We start from the raw sequence: 14,376 nt of genomic DNA, 5'->3' as shown, positions 1-14,376 counted from the left end.
ATAATAATGTACAGAGAGTTTCCATATACTCTCATGCCCACGTTCCTTTTATTAATATCTTATATTACAATTTATGAACCAATATTGATATGTTATTAAGTATATATTTTATTCAGATTCCTTTAATTTTCATATATAATGTCCTTTTCTGTTCCAGAAGCATCATTCAGAATGTCACATATTTATTCGGCATATCTCCTTAGGCTTCTCTTGGCCATGATAGAGTTTTAGAATTTTCTTGTTTTGATGGTATTGACATTTTGAATACTGATCAGATATTTTATGGAATGTTCCTTAATTTAGGATTGTCTGATGTGTTTCTAATTATTAAACTGGAGTTATAGATATTTTAGAGAGAGAAAAGTTTGGTATAGTGCCATTCTCATCCCATCATATCAAGGGTACATACGTATCATCAATATGACTTATTATTATTTTTTTTAATTTTTATTTATTTATGATAGTCACAGAGAGAGAGAGAGAGAGAGGAAGAGACACAGGCAGAGGGAGAAGCAGTCTCCATGCACCGGGAGCCCGACGTGGGATTCGATCCCGGGTCTCCAGGATCACGCCCTGGGCCAAAGGCAGGTGCCAAACCGCTGCGCCACCCAGGGATCCCCTGACTTATTATTATTAATGTTAACCTCTATCTGGCTAAGGTAGTGCTTTTCAGTTCTCTCCATAAAGTTAACCTGTCCCTACTTTCTATATTGTATTCTTTGGAAGGGAGTTACTAAGTGCAGCTTATACTTAAAGAATTAGGAATAAGTATCTATATAAGTTATTTGAAATTCTTCCACATGAGAAAGGTGTCTTTTCTCCTCCGTTTATTGTTTCAATCTTTTTTTTTTTATATCAGTATGGACTTTTGGATATTTATTTTGCACTTAGGTTATAATCCAGTACAACTTTATTTTGTTGCTCAAGCCATGCCTGCTTTTCACATTAAGGATTCCTCCTGTTAGCTCTTGTGTCCCTTTAATATTTTCTCAATATTATTATTATCATTATTATTTTTAAAGCACTTTCTTACTTTCTGACTCTTATGGTACATTTCCTCTCCTTTAATTGAAGAATGGTGTTGGAAACCAGGTTCTGGGCACTAGATGTGCTCATTACTATTGGAGTGTCAGGACTTCCAGGCCATCTCAGGTGACAGAGCAAGAAAACATATGTGTGTATATGAGCCTCTGTGTATCCACATATTCACAAGTATTTCAAAAGGTAACCGCCTTCACCTATAGAAAGCTAAGCCTGATATTATACTGATGTCCTCTATTCAGGGTTTTTTCACTTTAGACATTGTAGTTTTCTCTAGAAGTGTGATTCAAATCTTTTTCACAGATTTCATGCTTCTACGTAATTTTTGAATACATGAAATATAGTTATATTAATTATTGTAATACATCCTTCCTTCATTTTAACATTTGTGTTAGTCCTTCAACTGTTTCAATTGATTACTCTTCTCATTATGGATCATGTTTCTATCTATTTGCCTGCCTGACAATCTTTGATTAGAGGGAAGACATTATGAATTCTATCTTTTTGGAAATTTAATATTCTTATATTCCTATAAGTATTCTTGAGCTTTGCTCTGGGATGCCGTTGTGTTACTTAAAAATAACTTAATTCTTTTAATTCTTTTTTGGTTTGTTGGGTGGGCTTAGATCAATGATCAGTCTAGAGCTAATTACTTCTCATAACTAAGGGAAGAACTTAATGAGAACCCTACCCAGTGCCCAGCAAATTATGAGTTTTTCTTCAGTTGCTGGTTTGAACAGACATTATACACAGTGCTATGTGATCACTGGGTAATTAAGCCTTTTAAGCCAAGGAATGAGGGTGAACTCTAGAAGCTAATAATGACCTTCCATTGACAATGATCAAGGAAAGCATATCTCATATCTCTTATAATTTGGAACAGTGAATTCGCCAACAGTTAAATAAGCAAAGATTACTCCAGAAAGAAACATAACCCTACTGACACCATTAGTCCACTGTGGACCACGTGGGACTTCTGATCTAAAGAACTAGAAGGAAGTATATCTGATTCAAGTCATTAAGTTTGTGGTAATTTGTTATGGCAGTGATAGAAAATCAATATGCCAACCTTTTATAATGTTATTCTGATAACTCTACTTCCTTGCTTGAAAAAAAATCTTCAAAAGATCAAATCTCCTTTCATAGAATAATGTACAAAATCCTTCACAAACCTATCCCTACCAACAAATTCAGCTACGTTTCCCTCTATTTCTGAAATGATATCCTGCTATAGCCTTATAGAAATAGTTTTTTCCTTTAACGAATAGTTTTTTTCTCATGCTATTTCTTGTTCTTAGAAAATTTTCTTGTTTTCCTGAAAATTTCTAATCTTCAAAGGAGATGTAGATCATATGTCTCTGGTATGTGCAACTACGGGTTTTTCCTATTGGCATTTTCATGGCTATTTCTTTTCAAAACCCTTTGCAATTAGGAGGAACCCACATGTTAGTATATATCTAAGTATGTTATAACATCTACACACTTACTTCCTTCAAGAGATTGAGTTCCATTGAGAGGGGTGAGGGTAGCTCTAGGAAAATTAAAATCAAGAAAATATGAACTATTGACCCACTAACAAAAGACTCAAAATTAAGTTGATTGCTTAATAAATAGTACTAAGTTTCATGGTTCAATATCTTAGTCCTGTGACAGAAGGGTTTAATGAAAAACAGCTACTTTCTATCACCATGAAGACATACCAATGTCTTCTGAATCCTTGGATAAGGTCAATTAAGTATTGCATTCTCAACTTTCAAACATATGCATATATAAAAAAGACTGTCTTACATCTAAGGAAACACATTGGCCGACCTCGTTTTATAGGTGACCTCTACTGCCAAATAAATTGATCCATAGTAAGACAATATTAGAAACATTTGAATGAAACTGATCACTTTAAACCTACACCTTTATTATGTCATGGACTTAAATACTTGGGGAATTTAAATGATATTATTTTTATCATTGTGTGCAGCATAAACATATGAAAGGAAATCGTTCTTTTTCTTATTAAAAATTATTCTGAAAAAAAATTATTCTGGACAAAATATTTCTACATTTCTCCCAGAAGGTTTAGCTTTGGTTTTTGTGTAATAATAACTTGGAAATGGTAATATTAACCATTCAAAAAATGGAATTTGAAATTTCTCTTTCTAGAAAATGTATAATTCTACTTTCACAAAGTCCAAGAATTGGCAAGCATAACCCAAGATACAGAAATGAGGATGTGATTGCCTAAGTGGGAAATGTAAGTTAATTAGAAAAGGGGCAAGCAGAAACTTTCAGGAGGGATGGGAAAACTTGGTAACCCCTAAGCAATCAAGGATATCCTTTGAATCATTTTATTGTATTTATTTCTTCTTTTTGAATACCTTCTGTTCTAGGTTGTTATTGGCCTTAGAGCAAAGTACTGATTAGGGGAGTTTTACAGACAGACTGCTCTTGTCTAAACATTTAAAAATCCCTTTTTTGTTTTTCATTTTGAGAACATGATTCATTAAACTGATGAACACTTATATATGATAAATGGAACATAAATACTAATTTAGCACTGTGTTACAAATATAAAGAAAAACTACAAATATTTCTATTCAGCATTTCTTGATCATTAACAATACTCAATAGAGAAATCTCTTTCAGTGACCTTTCCTTTAAGTAATTATCACTTGCAGTCAAACGATAGCATACAAATTCACTCATTTCAGATAAAAACTCTTTGACCATCTATTCTTCTATATTCTAAGAATTTGTTTCTGAAAATTCACATATGAAACTAGATGCCATGAGGTTGCATGTTGGCATTTCAAATTCATTAATTAATCAATAAATTTAAAGTACAATTACAGAAGGTGGTAATGAGCTTGCTCATAATATTAAAAACTAATCGTGTTGGAGAAGGAATGTGCAGGAAATGAAGTATTTCAATAGCTTCAATTAAAGCTGTAGTAAGAACTGCCATCATAGGTCAAATGCTGAATGATATAATTCTTCCTCCTTTTTTCCTCTTTTGAAGTAGTTTCAAGTGAATGGCCCCTTTAGCATTCTGTGTTTATTTTACAAACTTTGATGATCAATACTTAAAATGCAAGTGAAGAAGCATCATAACAAACAAGTTATTTAAAACACCAATGTCTGATTCCCCAAAACCAAGCTTCACATTGAATGAAGTGTTATATTGTTATGTCACTGAGAAGAATATTTATTGTACATACAAAATTTCCAATAAACAGTATTTTGGTGCCTGGGTTCTAAATTAAACTTAGTATGATTATTTCAGAGAGCTCCTTTTGTTCTGGCCAGGAGCTACTGCAACCTAATATAATTGGATGATGCTGTCAAACTTAAAACTACAAAATATTTTATATCAAAGAAGAAATATTAATTAGTAGAGGAAATGCTTAGGAGTCATTTGTTTCTATATATGATTTCATTATTTCTTAAAAGATGTTGCTATCAATGTTGACCACTTGAGACCCTGGTTCTGCAAGTACTTCCAAATGGATTACAAACCATATCAAAGGGAACAGAGAATGAGATAGAAAAAAAAAAAAAAAGAATGAGATAGAAGGTAGGTAAAGAATCATCAAATCATTGGCTCCTGGAAACATCAAGATCAAAGAAACTTTTCAAAGTCATCTAGTCCAATCTCCACACAAAGAGGTAAAATTACCACAGTATTGGAAGGGCTTGTTTTCCTTTCTGTCACGAACTGACCAGATTTAACCTCATTGAGGGCAGGACCAAATCTTTTCTGGTTTATTTGTTTAGAAGCTTATTTTTTGGAATTAAAAGTTAAGTTCAAAAAAAAAAAAAAAGTTAAGTTGACTTTGCCTAAAACAGATACAGAAGGAATATGGATGAAAGACGTTCCTCACTCTGAATAATTTGTTAAAATGGCATAAGATAAATAGACTTGATTACAAAATGACAGCATATCGGAACAGAATAAAAATATGTAACCAGAAAGAATTTCCTCTTGTTTATATTTCTTAGCTTAGAAAAACATCAAAGGCTAGTTTGCTTTTTCTTGAGTGTTTGGCAAGAACGTTTTTTTTAGGCCAAATGAGGCTGGATATCTTTTTTTGGAGGCCAAAGATATGTGGGCATTTGTTCTGTAGCCTGTCTAGGAGCAATAAACTCTGAGAGAATAACTTAAAAGGTGAGTGATTAACTTTTCTTTCTCCCTAAGAGCACTCATTTATTCAACTTTATATCACAACACCAAGAATGGTTGTTAGCGTAGTGAGAGTGATAAATAATTATGCTCATAGAATACCATTTTTTTCATTTTAATAAACTATTGTTGCAGTCTCCAAATGTTCTCAAAACCAATACTTGCTTTTTAACTATAAATATAGCAAACATATATATTTCTTTTTCTTCTAAAAATATAATATTCAACTCAAAGGCAAGGAACAGGGTATAATAAAAAGTAGGCTTTTGTATCTTTTTTGCCTTAATAGAATACACATAAAGTTTAGAGATTGATTTACTCCCTCCACCAATTGCTCAATCAGACCTAGGCAGTCAGCAGGAAATGAAAAGCATTCTAGTTGCCTTCATTATGATGATATTTCCTTTGTCATTATTAAATAGAAAAAAATCTTACCATAGAAAAACTTTAAAATACAAAGAAGTCAAAAAGACATAATAGAAGTTTCCCATTATCAAACAACCAAGAAATAAGTAATATTTCCATAGTTTATGTCTCACACAGATACACAATCACATTAATATGTATATGGAAACAATGCCTGACATTTACAAAACACATTGCATTAGCTATCACAAGTAAATAGTAATTACTGTTATGAATCTATAATATAATTCTAAATCATTAGATCATATGGACTCCATGGATGTGTCATATTTTATTAAAAAATTCTTTTATTTTTGGACAATTAAATTTTATATTATGTGTTGTTAACACTTTTTTTATACAAATACCTCTACATCTCAGAATATTATTTTAAATTTATAGAAGTGAAAGTACTTGAGCAAGAAGCAGAAGCATTGTAAAAGATCATAACACATAATATAAAATTTTCCTCTAAATATAAAATACATACACTTTTATCCTAGCAATAGATTCATCATACTCTACTTACCTAAAAAATACTGGGCATTATACATTGGAAAAATGTTTTTAATATTTTATAGGTAAAAATAGTGACATGTCCCTTAAAATTGTGTTTTTGCCAACTGTTTTTCCTTTTTTTTTTTTTTTTCTATTTCGATTATTGCTAACACTGTTTTTTTTTTTTTTTTTTTCTTCTCAATTGTCTATTTGGGAAATTGCCATTTATGTTAATAGAGCGCCTGGGTGGCTCAGTTGGTTTAGCACTTGCCTTCAGCTCAGGTGTTGATCTCAGGGTCCTGGATAAAGTTCCAAGTCTGGCTTCCTGATCAGCAGGGAATCTGCTTCTCCTTCTTCCTCTGTCTATTTGCTCCCTGCTCATTCTCTCTCTCTTTCTCTCTCTCTCTCTCTCTCTCAAGTAAATAAATAAAAAATTTTTTAAAAATGCTTTAAAAAGTTTGACTGATATTAAGGATTGCCTTAAGGTTGACTGATATTAAGGATTGTCTTTGTATACAGAGTTTCTTTTTCCCTCTAGGTTTTATTTGCTTTTGAATGTAAAAAATCAGAAATTTCTAAGTTTTATGTAACCAAATACTCTACATATTTTTAGGAAAACACACACAGACACACACACATTGAAAAAGTCAAATGTAAAGGTTGGTAAGTAGCTTTAAAATCTTTGTTTCAGAGAACATCCCTAATTATCCTATCACTGGGCAATTTTATTTCACTGAATCATTATGCATGTCTTATTTTACTTGAGATTGTTTCTAACATAAAGTAGGATAGGGTATCAAATCATTTTAAAACATCAGAGATCTTAGTGAATATCAGGCTTTGCTTATTATTTCAGGAATGCAAGTAATACAAGTAAGGCATAGGAGAAGCAGGAAGAGTTCGAAGACCACCAATGCTTATTCTCAGATCCATCTTTTTACCATATCACTACACCCTCTGGCACAAAATTAATATGTAAGGTCTCTAAACAATATGTGCTTACTTAAAAACAGAATTATTTCAATGTTAAAATATTTCCATTAAATGCTCTGATAGTTAGATAGCTTATGTGACATTTTCCTAGGAACTATATCCCCTATGTCTATAGATTCAAGTTTTGTTTACTACATACGAACCTAATAAAACAGGCACATACTACAAAAGCTGTCCATAGATTAGGATTCTCCCCTTAGAATACACCATTATTGTGTTTGCCAGAAGGTCTGTCATTTGAAAGTTTTCAAGACACTTTCACCACATAATCTTCCTTCTTTTGTCATGTGAGTTTGCAATTGTTATTCCCCACTTTGATCCTTGAGTTCACTGCAGCCCTGTCCAACACCTTGACTGCAGCTTTTTAAGAAACCGTGGGCCAGAGAACCCAGCTAATCTATGCCCCAGATTCTGATCTACAAGAACTATGATATATTAAATGTTTATTCTATTAAGTGGTGGTTTGTTACACAGTAATAGATAATTGATTTTTTTGGTAAATGGAAATAGAGTATTGCAAAAAACAAAACAAAACAAAAACAAAAACAACCCTGAAAATATGGGAGTGGCTTCATAGCCAAGCAGAGGGCAGAGGCTGTAATTATTCTGTAGAGTTTGTTAGAGAAAGTATATTGCCTTGAAGAGAATGATAGTAGAAATCTGGATTTCAAGGATGTTGCCAGTGAGAGTTCAAAAAAATTGACAGAGATGGTATTGGAAATAGGAAAAAAGGGGAATGCTTGGTATGCAGGGACAGAAAGTTTACTAACACTCTCATGCCGCAGTAACCTGAAATGTAGAAAATGTGTCCAAAGATGTAGGTAAGGAGATTTCATAGCAGAGTGCTGAAGGCACTGCCTGGTTTCTTCTGAATGTCTATGTAAAATGTGAAAAGAAAGCTAGACACACAAAGAAAGATTGTTTAAAAAAAGGGGGAGCCAGATCTTGATGGTTTTTAAAATAAATTCTCAGTCTCTCCAACTGGCAAATGTTGCTAAAATCAAGAAATGCCTTCTTAAAAAGATAAATTCCATGGTGTTGTAAAAAAAAAAAAAAAAAAAAAAAAAAAAAAAAAAAAAAAACAACAACAACAAAAAAAAAACATGGTCTACAGACGTCTTATCTTTGGCCCAGCCCTCAGAAAGATCAATGACAAGTGTCTCAGGAGAGTTTATACTCACACAAGAGATTTTTTAAAAGGAAGCTTCAGTATTTATATCCAAGAGCTTTGTAGGTATGATTTTTGCCTAATGGAACAAATTCCAATGACATTCACAGGAGGCCTATAAAGTGACAGTACAGAGTGAAAAGCACTTGGAATTCCCTATGCCCATACAAACCTGTCGCAATAAGCAGCATGAGAAAACTGTTCAGTTGAAAAGATGTGTTAACTTTCATTAAAAATGAGGCTCAGAGGAAAGAACCAAGAACCCAGATGGAGATGTGAAGAGCCAATTAGAATTATTCCCTGGTTTGGGGGACCTCATGAGGAAACTCTATATTCATCTGACAGGATTTTGGAAATGTTATGGACCAGTGATTCATGTTTGGTTTTCATTTTCCCGTGTTCCTGTCCCACCACGGTATATTGGGTATGGGAGAGGGAGTGCAGATACATGGTCTCTTTAGTTTCAAAGTCTACAGAACAAGAGGACTTGTACATAATAAGCTCTACTTAAGGAACTATACACCTAAGGAGCTTCATTCACATCTGGACTTGGCTTAGATAACAAGAACTGGATTTTAGACACTGCTTTAATTCATGTAGGGAGAATTGCATGTAAGGAGAATGAAAAACTTCAAGGGCTAGAAAATAAACTATGATAAGCTGCATCTAAAATGGCTTCCTACATACCTTGCCTTTAAATTTCTGTACAACAGAACTGTGAGATGATCATGTTTATATACTATTATTAGAAATGTCAATATAAAAGTTTATGATCAGACTTAGTTTAATATCATACTTATATAAAATAGAAATTTCTGTATCCAGAAATTAACTGTTTCTCACAAAATAGAAAAAGCAGGTAACATCAAACAATCTATTGGATGGAAAGGGGACTGTAAATCATCCTTAGAATATTTACTTTTCAATCATATGTTGTTCTGTTTCAAATATATATTATCACCAATAATGTTAAAAAACTGTTTAGGACTTAGAACTGATAAATGAATTCAGTAAGGTTGGAGGATACAAAATCAGGATACAGAAATCTTGTTTATATGTTACATGTCTATATATTAACAATGAAGTAGCAGAAAGGGAAATTAAGAAAACAATCTCAATTACAGTTGCACCAAAAATAATAAAATACTTAGGAATAAACTTAACCAAGGAGGTGAAAGACCTGTACACTGAAAACTATAAAACACTGGTGAAAGAAATTGAAGATGTCACAAACAAATGGAAAGATATTCCATGCTCATGAATTGAGAAAATAAATATTGTTAAAATGTTCATACTACCCAAATCAATCCACAGATTTAATGCAATCTTTATCAAAGTACCAACAGCATCTTTTATAGAAATAGAACACTTAATCCTAAAATTTGTATGGAACCACAAGAGACCCTGAACAGCTAAAGCATTTGAAAAGAAGAATATAACTGGAGGTATCATAATCCCAGATTTTAAGATATGCTACAAAGCAGTATAGTGCTGGCACAAAAATAGACACATAGAATACAGAGCCCAGAAATAAACCCACAATTATATGGTCAGTTACCCTATGATAAAGGAGGCAAGACTGTGTCTTTCATGAATAAATAAATAAAATCTTTTTTTTTTTTAAAGGGACATCTGGGTAGCTCAGTAGTTGAGCATCTGCCTTTGGGTCAGGGCATGATCCCAGGGTCCTGGGATCCAGTCCCACGTTGGGCTTCCCACAGGGAGCCTGCTTCTCCCTCTGCCCATGTCTCTGCCTCTCTCTGTGTGTATCTCATGAATAAATAAATAAAATCTTTAAAAAAGGAGGCAAGAATATGCAATAAGAAAAGGACAGTCTCTTCAACAAATGATGTTGACAAAAATATATGGCTACATGTGAAAGAATGAACCTTTCTTATGCAATACACAAAAATAGACTGAAAGTGGATTAAAGAACTGGGTGCCTGGGTAGCTCAGTCCATTAAGTGTCTGAATCTTGGTTTTGGCTCAAGTCACGACCTCAGGTCATGATCTCAGGGTGGTGTAATCAAGCCTCACATCGGGCTCCATACTCAGTGCAGAGTTGCTTGAGATTCTCTCTCTTTCTTCTTCTTGCTCTGCTCCTCCCCTAGTTCATGCATTCTCTCTCTCTCTCTCTCTCTCTCTCTAATAAATAAATAAAATCTTAAAAAAGGGATTAAAGGCTTAAACATGAGACCTGAAACTATAAAAATTTTAGAAGAGAGCTCAGACAGTAGGTTTTGTGATCTTGGCTATAGCAACATTTTTTTTTCTAGATATGTCTCCTAAAGCAAGGGAATAAAAAATAAACTACTGAGACTACATCAAAATTAAAAGCTTTTCCACAAAACCATCAACAAAACAAAAACACAGCTCACAAAATGGGAGAAGACATTTGCAAGTGACATATCCAATAAAAGGTTAGTATCCAAAATACGTAAAGAACTTACACAATCAACTCCAGAAACCCCTAAATAATCCAATTTTAAAATGGGCATAAAACATGAATATGAAAGAAGACATATAGATGGCCAATAGACACATGAAAAGATATTCAACTTCAATAATCATCACCTGTCATCACGTAACACTTATCAGAATGGCTGAAATAAAAAATACAAGAAACAAGTATTGGCGAAGATGTGGAGAAAAAAAAAAAAAAACTTCTGCACTGTTGGTGGGAATGCAAAGTGGTGCCAGCCACTGTGGAAAACAGTATGGGGGTTCCTCAAAATATTAAAAATAGAATTATCATAAGATCCAGTAATTCCACTACTGGTATTTTCCCAAAGAATATGAAAACACCAATTTGAAAAGATATGCATTTCTCTGTTTATTGCTCTGTTTATCATTTATAAGAATCAAATTATGGAAGCAATCCAAGTGTCCATTTATAGGTGCATGGATAAAGAGGGTTTATACACACATACACGCAATGGACTATTACTCATATTTGATATATATTACCCTGCCACAAAAAAAAAAAGAAATCTTGCAATTTGCAACAACATGGGTTGATCTAGAAGATATAATGTTAAGTGAGATAAGTTAGTCAGAGAAAGACAAATACCATACAATACGATATGAGGAATTAAGGAGAAAGAGAAAGAAGAAAGAAAGAAAGAAGAAAGAAAGAAAGAAAGAAACAAACAAACAACAAACAAGAACAAAGAAACAAGAAAGAAACAAGAAGAAACAAGAAAGAAGAAGAAGAAAGAAAGAAGAAAGAAAGAAAAGAGAAAGAAGAAAGAAAGAACAAAGAAACAAGAAAGAGAAGAAGAAAGAAAGAAAGAAGAAGAAAGAAAGAAAGAAAGAAAGAAAGAAAGAAAGAAAGAAAGAAAGAAGAAGAAAGAAAGAAAGAAGAAAGAAAAAGAAATCACAAAACCGACTCAACTATACAGAACAAACTGATTATCAGAAAGGAGGTGGGTGGAGGAATGGGTGAAACAGCTGAAGGAGGTTGAGAGTATGCCTATCACGTAGGACCTTGTTGAATCACTATATTATACACCTGAAACTAATATAACCCCTTATGTTAATTATACTGGAATTAAAATAAACTGTTTAGTGATATCTATCTAAATGGAACATATGCATAACATAAATATGCTCTAGAAATTTCATTCCAAAGTATATAATTAGCGGAGAAGTATACATATGTTCCCACCAACATATGGACAAGAATACACATACTGGAAAAAATGTACACCCAGTGGTCAAATTAATAAACAGATTGCAGCGGATTCATGCAGAGGAATACTCTAGAGCATGGGAATTCACAAACTACAACTATACATAATAATATATTGAATAAAAGAAATCAGATGGAAAAAACTATATTCTATATAATTCTTTTTACAAGGAATTTTAAAATAGGCAGGGGAAATGTAGTGTTATTGATGTCAGGATAATAGTAATCCTGGGAGTAGAGGCGCTAATGATTGTATTGTAGAAGAGGGGCTTCTTCGGCTTTTGATACGTATGCTGAATACATGGATATATTAACTTTATGAAAAGGCAAACATAGAGGTATGTTCACTTCGCCAATGGCAAACTCACAATTCTTGCCTTTTATAAATGTAAATTACACTTCAGTAAAATTATGTCAGAAAAACTAAAATGATTTTAATGATAAAACATTATAAATAGTAATCCCGTTTATATTTAAAATATAAGCTAGGAGAAAGAACAGGTCTTGTTTTTAGAATTATCCCTAGGAATAGCTATCTCATGAATAAAGTGGAATATTGTGTAATTTATAAATGACAATGTTAAGATATGGGTAGCACTAGCAAATTTACTGTGTTTTCTTAGAAAACCTACAGTATTTTACATTTGAAACAAGATGTTCAGCGATTGTGTTATTTACGACTTTTTAAGTTGCAATGCCCTGAGCAAAATGAGACTTTATTGCCTCGTGGGGTTGGGTAAGAATGATCCTTGGGTTAGCTCACAGAATCCAAAGGAATGCTAAAAGAATCAGCACTCCTCTCCCTTTATTCAGCTCTCATCCCTTCTTGGTTTTGCTTGGCTTTATTTTGCAGATCAACTTCCTCTGTGGAGCGGAGGAGACAGCTTCTCACAGTTCCAACTCTTGTTCTTTCAATTTAACTAGAAATGGTGTTTCTCTGTGACTGAGTTTCTTTATAAAATGAGGGTAATAGTAACTAGCTCATCAGGTTGTTGTGAATACTGGATGGGTTAGGCAAGTATTCAGAAGGGTCCCTGCATGAAGTCAAACTTGCTTGGGCTATCCGGCCTAGACTTTTCCCTTCAACCCGAACTCCCGTATCTGACTGCCTACTGGAGATCTCCACTTAATGTCTAGTAAACACCTCAAACTTAACATTTCTAAAACTGAGTTCCTGGTGTGTTCTCCAAACCTGCTTTCCTCATGATTTTCCTAGATCGGTATATTCAGTTCTTCTAGTTGTTCAGGCCAAAAGTCATCCTTGAGTTCTGTTTTTTTATCATATCCCACTTCGAATTTGTCAGCAAATTCTGTTAGTTCTATCAACACTGTCTAATAGCATTTTCTCAGAGAGGCTTCTGTGTAGATTACTCCAATAGCAAAATCAGTCCACTTATTTCTAGACATAATTCATGTATAGAACCCCAAGATTAACAAATGTTATTTTGGTTTTTTTTCCTAACATACTATGTACTATGTTCTAATGTTAAACTGTTTAAAGTTTAATAAGATAATGTGAAACCAACTCTCCCTTTTAAAAATCTTATCCTGAAATTCCTTTCTAAAACAATAATATCTATATTTTCAATTTTAAAAAAACCTGAAAAACCCTATTGAATTTTTAGTTAACATTCCTTCAAAGTAAATTCTGTTATGTTTATTATGAAAAATGTAAGTTCCAATGACTATTATTTTCTCAATTTGTTAAAACTATTTTTAGGGATCCCTGGGTGGTGCAGCGGTTTGGCGCCTGCCTTTGGCCCAGGGCGCGATCCTGGAGACCCGGGATCGAATCCCACGTCGGGCTCCCGGTGCATGGAGCCTGCTTCTCCCTCTGCCTGTGTCTCTGCCTCTCTCTCTCTCTCTGTGTGTGTGTGTGACTATCATAAATAAATAAAATATTAAAAAAAATTTGTTAAAACTATTTTTAAATATAAGAACATATTATAATACATTATAAAGTACTGTTACTAAGGTTCAATAAAACTAATGAGTTTTTCTTAATATTAGACTTCACTGTTGGCAATATTGCTTAGTTATAAATAAATTGCTATTCAAATCCTGAAATGATTGTAAGATAACTGAACAAAATTCTTAAAACCCACAGCTCCTAAACTGTGTTTGAGGCACCCTGGAGTGTCATAGTGAAGTCATGGAGGTGACATGGAATATTTTGTTGAATGTAAAAACACTCAACATCTCTTGGACACCATCTGAGCTACTAGATCAAGGTAGTTCACAGTTTCAATGTTAGATCATGTACATTGCTCTCAGTGATGTTATATACTTATGAATCTGGGTTTTCTTTTCTTTTTTTTAAGTCAAATACTATTAGAAAATCAGAACAAGAATTGAGGTGGCAAAATCAATGATATTTCAATGATTGAGAAGTTTTGTGGTACCCAA

This window comes from Nyctereutes procyonoides, unplaced genomic scaffold (genome assembly GCF_905146905.1).
Source record: "Nyctereutes procyonoides isolate TBG_1078 unplaced genomic scaffold, NYPRO_anot_genome, whole genome shotgun sequence".
NCBI classification, from domain to species: Eukaryota; Metazoa; Chordata; class Mammalia; order Carnivora; family Canidae; genus Nyctereutes; species Nyctereutes procyonoides.
This window is presented reverse-complemented; position numbering follows the sequence as displayed.